Genomic DNA, 9,938 nt, shown 5'->3' on the forward strand with positions numbered 1-9,938 from the left:
TACGTTTGAGACGTATCAGATGGGCGCGCGTGGCCGGGCCTGGGGCTTGCGGGACGAGCGGCGGCGGCTGCTGGTGATTGCGAGCAGCGAGGGGTGAGCTGCTGGTGTGCGTGGCCAGGCGGTGCGGCGGCGTGGTGGTGCGGTGGGCCAGGCACGAGCGGAAGGCGGAGGTGGTTGGCCGGGCGGATGAACCGAGGTGGCCGCGGGTCGAGCTGTTCTTACCCGACGAACAGGAACTTGAAAAATAAGCACGGAAATTGCTCAAATTCGAGCCAAATTGGGCGAAATTGGTGGGGGAAAGTGGGGGGAAACATAGATCAGCACCAACAACATCAAATCAGTGGATCAAAACCACAAAAAACGCAACAAATTCGCAGATCAAATTTCGAGAATTTTTTTTTTGGCAAAATTTTTGGGAAATTTTTGGGCGAAATTGATGAAATTGGAGTGTCAAATTCGTGGCAACCTTTGCTCTGATACCATATGATGGGGGCCTAAGGCCACGTGGGTTGCCCGATCTCACGAATTGACCAAGAACAAGAGGGGGTGAAAGACGAACACGAAGAACACGGCGAACACACGCAACACAACCCGATACAATTCCGGTTTACTCCCGATAGCCCGAACCACTATCACGATAGAATCCCTCAAGGAGAGACACGAGGTAGAATCCCCGAGAGAAAGACCGATATACGATCTATGGAGTCACACGTGTGAGAGACCGCGGTAGAATCACAAGTGCGAAAGATAAATCATATAAGGAGTGCCTTGATACAACTCATAGATTTGTGTCTAAGAGAGGAGGGGGTTTCCCTAATCCCAAAGGGATGGTGGAGGCATAAGCCAAGTTCTCACTAAAGCTATGTCTAACCTAATGAAGGTGGGGGTGGGCGCCTACTTATAGGGAACCACTAAGGAGGGGTATTTTTTTTTTTTTGCGAAAGTGTACATGCATATAAAGATCAACTCATACAGAGTACATGACACGCACACACACCACTAGAAACTACTACCACAGCTGTCCTAACACATTTGCACAAACAACCCCAGCAAATAAAGACAATACAAAGAAGTCCATCTGGGGCTAATCTTCCACAGTGCGTCGTCTCCAACCACGGCCTCTCTTCCGCCATGCTCCTCCACTCCAAACTCCATTGCAGTAAAGAAGAGGAAAAAAAAACATCACGCGTCTCAACTGCATACGCCATCGCCATCAGAGGCTTTGAGAGCCGCAAGAATGCCTGTCCTGATGTACAGGAACTAAGGTATGGTTCCAGAACATCGGCCGGGACTCCGTCCCTGGCACCGCAGACCCACTCTTCACCACCACCACAAGGAGCCAGAGATGAAAGAGGGTGAAATATCAGAGGACAAGGAAGAGCACAGCACCCTCCATAGAACAGCTGAAACTCCACCAAAATCTGATGCAAAATACTCAATCTGCTCCACCTCCCTTCTCCTCCCACCATGGTAGCAAAAGGGAGAAACAGGGCCAGAAGCTTGAGCTTTATTGACGGAGGTCCCAGCAGTGGTCCTCCCCGTCGCCTCCGGCTCCGACCACCGGAGCGCCGCGGCGTGAAGAGCCACCACTAGCAAGGCCCGAATCCAGCTCAAAGGATTCAGTCCCCACCTCCCGGCAAGAAGCCGACGAGCAGCATATCGCTGAAAACCGGCAGGCCGCCGAGACACACAAATCCTACAACTACTGAGACTACTATTTACAGCCCTAGATCCGGCGCCTCTCCTATTCCATCTCCGGCCAGCTACTCCGGCGGGAGGGACATCAGATCGGCCCGGGCGGCGACGGTATTTTGGGGAAACAAAGATACAAGCACATAGCCATACATGTGGCAGCTAGGGTTCATATTGTAAGTGGCCGCGGCCTCGGCGGCAGTGCCGGTGTGGGGAGGCCGGCAGTGCCGGGGTGCGTCGGGCGGCAGTGCTGGCCTTGATGCAGCGGCAGTGCCGGAGGGGGGCGACAGTGCCGGCCATGGTGCAGCGGCAGTGCCGGCCTATAGCGTCCAGCCCTTCCTCTTCCTTCTTCTTTTCCATGCCTCCGTGATATCGGCCTTGCGTCCTCGGGTCTCCGTGCCATCCTTCCTTCCCTCCGTACTTGTCGTTAAGTTCCTATCATCAAGATGTGATGGAGTATGAAGTAGTATATCGTTCCACATAGACTATTGTAGGCACGCATAAAGGAGAGGATTCACCTTTGCGTGCCGTCTTGGCGAAGAAGCACATGATACGGTGAAGATCGAAAGTCGCCCCGTATCATGCAGCTGGCAGGACATGCAATACTTTGCCTCAGAGCGGATGTGCTAAACATGAATCTTCACCGTACCTTGAAGTTTCAGTACTCATAAAATACCATGAAGCCACTCTTCTGCATGTGCCACATCGATGTTCTTGGAATCATCCATGCCCACGTTGGCCTGCTTAATTACCATATATTCAATTTGCTATGGTACGATATGAAGATGTTCGTTGTGTTACACCACCAAGAGCTATAATTTCTAGCATATAGTGCTGGTGGTTGCATTGCTTAATCAGCTCTTTACATATAGCAATATTAAGGTACCATGATCAGTGACCCGTTCTTATAAAAATGTACTCCCTCAGTTCGGAAATAAGTGACTCAGATTTGTATAGATTTACATACTCAGATTTTTTCATCTATATTTCTTGATTAAATTGGACCTTACTCTAAATATTTTCCATTAAATCAATAACTCCAACACACATCTTGAATCTCTTAATATATTGCACTAATTGCCGGCAGCAACGTTATACAAATGAGCATTATATTCATACCATATTCATGCTTTGGCGTTTAAGAAAATCATCTCCAATGCCTACGACAACGCGCGGGGAATCAACTAGTTTATCTAATGGTTCAGGTGCTGCGGGGGCAATCATCCAAAATCACAAAGGCGAGGCTATAGCTGCCGGATCTAGTTGTACCCTTAATAATATAGCCGATGCAACATCGGCTGAAGCTTTAGCCCTCCAACATGGATTATTTTTGATTTCAACACCTGACACTGTTGAATCTGATTCTTTGGAAATTGTTCAGACGGTTGATGGTGTTACTGAAATCTCGAGCCCATATACAGCTATTTTAGCAGAGTGTTTTCAAATTACCAGTAGAATTGATGTTACTACCATGCAGCATTGCTTCCGGGATGCTAATTAATAAGGTGGCTTATAAGTTAGCTAGAATTTGTTTTGATAACAATACTCCTGTTTTTTGTACTGCGATCTCCTAGTTTTATCACTTTGGATGTAACAAATGATGGGTGACAATAAGAAGGCTGTCTCCTAAGTACTTTCCAAGCTTTCCATGTTTTGTGATGAATGCCTTCCATATTTGTTTGTCAACAGATGTACAATAAAAACGTGGGCCATATATTTGAATGAAGTAAATAGATGTTATTTCTGTTAAGCTTCATGCACTAGCCACTTGAACCAAAAGTCCGAACTGATGGAAAGGGAAAGACAATCTACTTATACATGTCAACACCCCCTCTCACGTGTGACGGGAAGACGAGAAGACAAGTCAACACGTGTAGAGAAGCAAAGAGGCAGCGGAAGGCCGGATACACACGGCAGAAGGCTGCGGGGATATTTTAGAATAAATTGTGAAAGCCAGGATTTGAACTCGAGGCCTGGGACTCTGATACCATGTTAAACTTCATGTACTAGCCACTTGAACCAAAAGTCCAAACTGGTGGAAAGGAAAAGACAATCTACTTATACACGTCAACAATTTCATGGCACATTAGAAGTTTTAAAGGTGCATTTTGTGCACCAAACTTTGCCGCATGACAGAGAGTACGTATGAGAACATATTGTCACTGCCGTGTGCACGGACTTAAGCATACACTCGCTCCGACTCGGTTTCAAATTCTTCCTTTCGTTTTGGGACGAGATCGACTCCAGCCCTCCATCCAGCTAACAATGCATCGCGCAGTTCCATTGAGAGTATATCCTGGTCAGACGGCCAGCCGCACGTCGCGCGTGAGTTGCTCTTCCGACCGCACGCGCTACTGAATTTTCGTTCTTTTCTGAATACATCTTGCTCTCCTGCTTCCATCTCCGATACTACCTTGATTCTGATTGCTCGACGAGCACGTCCGGACTGTATTATCATCAAGTAATTCCTTAGAGGTCGTTTGGAAGCCAAGCTTTCATTTCGTTTGTAGCATTTCGAAATAAATACATGTATTCATTTCATTTACATTGTAATTTTAGAAATGGATACTTGTTTGGTTGTCACAGGAATTGTAAATGATAGCAAAATTTAATATTGAATTTGTAAATGGCTTCCATAGAGAAACGCAAATGACAGGTTTCAGCTTGGAATTGTGTTTACCCATGGTGTCATTTTGCTGGATTTTCTAAATGAAATGACAGCCCAATTCTGTGGCAACCAAACAGTCCACCTATGAAATTTCAAAATGAATTCCAGAATTTCAGGCCCAAATGAGGATACCAAACGACTTCTTAGCATCTTCCAAAGCCGGTTTCGGGTTGCTCTGCGTGCAAGTACAGGGCTATATATACTACGTGGTGACCAGCGACGGTAGCATAACACATATTTTATTCCGTCATTGATCGCTTGGCCGGCTGACCGAACACGTACGCCGGCACTGCATCACTCCATGTCGCCGACGAATCGCTTCTCGCTGCCGTTGGTGCTCGCCTTTCTTCTCGTGCTGCTGTTCCTCGCCGGCGCAGCCGCCACACTTCATCACAAGGATCATCATGCCCAATAGTACTACCACGAGCGAGCAAAGTTCCTGAGGATCCCGGAACAGTCTCGCGTAAACTGCTATGAGTAGTCCAGCGAACGGAAGAAAAAGAACCCAAGAAGCACCAGTCGGGCGGCGAGGCACTGCCGAGGGGCATCGTGCACGGTACCTCCAACCTGGAGATGGTATCCATGGTCGGCGACCCTGAGAAGCAGCACGGCGGAAGGCCGTCGTCGAAGAGCCTCCTCGCGATCCCGGTCGGTATCAAGAACAAGGCCGCCGTCGACAAGCTCGTGTCCAAGTTCCCCGCCGACAGGTTCGCGCTGGTGCTCTTCCACTACGACGGCGCGGGGGAGGAGCAGTGGGACGACCTCGAGTGGTCGCTCCGCGTGGTGCACGTGTCGTGACGGCGCGCGGACAGACGAAGTGGTGGTTCGCCAAGCGGTTCCTGCACCCCGACGTGGTGGCGGAGTACGACAACGTCTTCCTGTGTGGGACGAGGACGTCGAGGTGGACGCCTTCGACCCCGTCCGATACCTCGACGTCGTCAGGAGAGAAGGGCTCGAGGTATCTCAGCCGGCGCTTGACCGCCGGTCCGAGATCCACCACGGCATCACGGCGCGTGCACTGCTGAGGCCCGGTGTCCAAGGCGACGTGCACAGAAGATTCTATAAGGCGGCGTCGACCTTGGGAGGAGGAGGAGGGTGCGACAGCAGCAGGGGGCCGCCGTGCGCCGGGTGGGTGGAGATGATGGTGCCGGTATTCTCCCGCGCGGCGTGGCGCTGCAGCTGGGGGCCTGGGGCATGGTCCAGAACGACCTCGTGCACGCCTGGGGCCTCGACTACAAGCTCGGCTACTGCGCGCAGGACGACAGGGCACTCAAGGTCGGTGTCGTCGACAGCGAGTACGTCCTACACAGGGGGCTTCCTATGCTCGGCGGCACCCAAGGCAAGGCCGCGGCTTTCCGGGTCGCGGTGAGGAGGCGATCGCACGCTGAGATGCAGATTTTCGACACTAGATGGAAGGAAGCTGCAGACAGACCCTTAGAGTAGATACGGCATATTTGCCAAAACTACATAATAACCCACATATATGTATTTCACGGCCGGATGCAGACCGTGCAAGACGTGGGTTGTGGGTTGGTAGAGAAAAATCAGGCGCGAAGAACTTTCAGCTCGCCCCTTTCGCGCGCATCGCCGCCGCAGATCCCGGCCGCGTCCGACCTCCTTGTCGCCTAGGAACACCGGCACCGACGCGCCGCACCGATTCCCCACTAGCTGCAGGTCGTCGGCGACCCAGTCAGCCGGATTTGCCCGCGAATCGGCAGCCGCCGCCGTCGCAAGGTATGTCGCCGCCGCCCGCAAGCTTCTTGGTATTTCGCCGGCGTTTTTCCTCCCTCATCCGCCCCGCCGCCTGTGTAGATGCCGTTCAGCGCCGCCGCCATGTCTTTGATGGAAGATTCGTCGGATTCCTCCGACTCCGACTTGTTCGGTTTTATTATGCATTTGAAATGAACTATGTCAAATATTTGTGTTGAAATGTGCAAAAACATTGATTTGCAGTTTAGTATACAGGTTTGCTGCCTCCCCCGCGGAGCAGATCCCGCATGCGCAAACTGCATAATAGCATATCAGAATATGCTATTATGCAGTTGCGCATGCGGCTGCTCCGCCCGAGCTTTTTTCGGCCTGCAAATCCCGTTTTTCTCGGCCTGCATCCGCGTGTTTGCGGTTTGCAATTTGGCGTATCTGCTAGATATGCTCTTATCCCTAGCTAGAGATAACCAGATAGTTAGAGCATCTCCAACGGGGCGACGTATATCGAACGCCTAAAAGTGGTCGTGACGTTTGCATCGCCCCGCGAACATATTTTGACCACGCGGCCGTTTGCGTCTAGGTGTGCTTCCAACGTGGTGGCCCATTTTTTGTTTGCAAAATATTTAAAAAGCATAATGTATAGAAACAATACAAACTACAGTTGTAGAAACTATAATGTACTACGTACAAACTATACCATCTCGGCGACGCACGCCGCGTGGACCGCCTGCTCCTCCTCTGCTTCCTTCTCCGCGTCAGCCAGGAACTTGGCGTCCCTGACCGGGTCCCGGAGGTCGTCGGTGTTGTCGTCATCGTAGAACTCCTCGTCGAAGCTCGAGGCCGGGGGAGGTGGAGTCTGAGGTGGAGGTGGAGACGCGGCAGCCTGCCCGCGGACGGCGCTGCTCATGGTGGCAAAGGTGGAGGTTGAGCGGCAGCGGCGCTACGGTGGAGTTTGTGCATCGGATAGGGTTTAGTGTGGGAGGAGATGAGATGCACGCGCCCCTGCAAATATAGGCTGGAGGTAGAAAAGGCCGTGGCACGCGTGGCATTGCCATAACTTCATGCGCAGAGGTAGGCGACAGCCGCGCGCCACGTGAGGCATCGCCATTACGTGGCCGCGGACTGCCGAAGCAACGCCTCAGCGCCAGTACTGACGCGGCTGAGAAGATGCATCGAGCTTGGGCCACTGCCAGGCGGGACCGATGAAACGTGATGAGGACATCCCTACTATACCACTACCTCCGTCATTACCAAATGAAGATGAACCTGCTGTGAAGCTCAAGTCCAATGAAGTTCGGATTGGACCTATTACAAGAGCTCGTGCGAAGCTACTTAAACAACTGGTGAACTTGTTCCTAAACGATACTTTGATTGATGAGAACTTTATACTACCTAAGTATTGTTATTTATGTATCATCAGGTATCAAGAAGAGACAAGCATCGCACGAGGAGGAGAGGAGCAGCTGGACATGAAGATGGACGTGAAGATGGACATGGCGCTGGACATGGAGCTGGACATGAAGATATCTCATGGACGCGCGAGGGAGGAGCGGGAGGCATGCGCGAGAGGAGAAGACGAAGTCCAGGCCGGCCCAGCACCCGGTCAGACCGGCCGCCACGCCGGCGCGCCCGGTCCCTGGCCCGGTCCAATCGGGCGGCCAGCCGGATCCGCCCCGGCGCCAACCGGCTCCACGCTGACTGCAACCAGATGGGTTACTGCGCCACAATACCAGTGCCCGGTTGTCACCCGATCCCTGGCCCGGTTTGAACCGGCCAGCCCGGTCCCCGGCCCGGCCGACCGGCCCCCAGACCGGCTGTGTCCGAGTCTGTCTCGACCAGATCTATTCTGGGTCGGTTATTCTTGTATCTTTTCGACCAGAAGTCGTCCCGGACGCCTATATAAGTGCCCTGGAAGCCCCCCTAGCTGCTTTAGACCACGTTTAAGATAAACCCTAGTTCATAGTTGTTTGCTAAGCAAAACTATTGTTCCCCAACTCTCCAATTCGTTGCGATCTGAAGTTTTATTGCTACTGAAAGTTTGTGTGATCTGTTGTTTCATTGGGGATTAGAAGATTGCAATCTACCGCTTCGTGGTCGGCGGCTACGTGCGCAAGTGTGTGGAGTTGCGAATATCAGGGTTGAGAGCTGTTGCATTGGCGACAGGAATCAATCGAGAGACTTCGTCGGCGTCATACAATTTATCCTCCTCATATCATTGATTCCATCCGCTGCTACCATCGCGTGTTCATCACCACCCGTCGCTTACTGAGAAGATCGGGCAACCCCTTATCATCTTGGTATCATATTTCAGTGTTTCCTCGGTAAGCCATCCACAATCCACCCCATAGTTGAGTTGTGAGTGTTTCCTATCCAGAAAAAGCCATAAAAATTTAGGGTTAGGGTTTGCCATAGCCTTAGATTGCACTAATTTCGAGTTTTAGTTGCTTTTCGTAGTTGTTTTTGCGTTCTTTTTTTTCCATCTAGTATTGTTAGGGTTTGAGTCTCCACAATCGTCTTGTGTTTACTTTATCAGTGGTGTCAGTTTGTGTTACTCCGAGTCCACATAGCGTACAGTGTGCTTGTTCCCAACCATAGACACATCCTTTCGATATAAAGTGACTAGGAATTTCCCCATAAGAGACTAGTTTTACCGCTCGACAGGCTGCTCATTAGGGTTTTTGTGCTTTGCATATTTTGTTGGCCGTGTTATCAAGGAGTTGTGTCATATATAAAAAAAGGAAAATAGAAAAGAAGCAAAAAGAGCTACATAGTTGCGTGTGTTATACAAAAAGAAAAATCGAAAAAGAAAAGTGAAGTGCTAGAAGAATCAAGTGAAGGCCTAAGTTTACTTTACTGCATCCGTAGTTGAGCAATCTTGTGCCTGTCTCGTTGAGCTTTGCTTGCGTCTCTCGAGTGCATTGCAACCTTTCCTACATATAGTTGCATTGCCACTTTTATCGCCTTGTGTGAGTATCATTGGTTGTCTACGGTCAGCGCTAGAGCTTGTTACTGCTGCAAATAGGTAGCCCACCTACAGCCCCACATATATCCTGCTTTGTCGTGTGATTTGTTCTTATACCCTTGATATTCGCTTTGCTACATCCGTGCACTAGTCCGTCAATCCAAGTTGGTAAGCAATATTAATTCACTTTGGAGCGGTAAGATTTACCTTTCTTATCAGTTTTGAGTGAGTTGTGAGAGTACCACCAAAGATTTTTGTTTAGTGCACTAACCTACTAATCATGTCTTCCTCTGAGAATGTTGATGTGATGCAGAAAAAGGATCCAAATACTACAGTTACTTGGGTCGAATATGAGGCACTTCGTGATCATCTACAACGAGAATTCCGTGTTGCTAGTGAAGTGTTGGACAAGAATATTCAGAGTGTTCACTTGAAGGTCGATGAGGCTACTACAGCGGTTAACACCGTTCAAACATCCATGACGACTCTTCAAGCATCTATACAAACTTTGACAAGCGCCGTTGGTGAGATACGTACAATGGTTGAACAACAACAACCACCACCTGATGAAGATGGCAGTGTGCAAGGTGACAATGGAGACGCTGCTAATGCTCAAGGGCGTGGTGTTGGTCGTGGTCTTGGACGTGGCGTTGGTGAAGCTTTCCATGGTCGTGGTTTTGTCCCCGTCGGAGCCAAACGTATTCCACAACAACACGAAGATGGTTTGGGCAAGCCCAAGTTCTCAATTCCCGGATGTGAAGGAGGTACTGATGTTGAAGAATATCTCACATGGGAGCTGAAGATTGAGAGATTATGGCATTTACATCCTGACTATACTGAAGATAGGAAGATCAAGCTTGCTTCCTCTAAATTTGATGGCTATGCATTGCGTTGGTGGGATGGACTTGT

At 50.2% G+C, this 9,938-nt stretch overlaps 1 pseudogene; it reads left to right on the top strand.

Moving 5' to 3' along the window:
- The window catches only part of LOC124663515, a 58,916-nt pseudogene extending 53,113 nt beyond the window's left edge, over positions 1 to 5,803 (top strand).
- Positions 5,804 to 9,938: the final 4,135 nt, after the last annotated feature.

Source organism: Lolium rigidum, chromosome 6, assembly GCF_022539505.1.
Source record: "Lolium rigidum isolate FL_2022 chromosome 6, APGP_CSIRO_Lrig_0.1, whole genome shotgun sequence".
Taxonomy (NCBI): Eukaryota; Viridiplantae; Streptophyta; class Magnoliopsida; order Poales; family Poaceae; genus Lolium; species Lolium rigidum.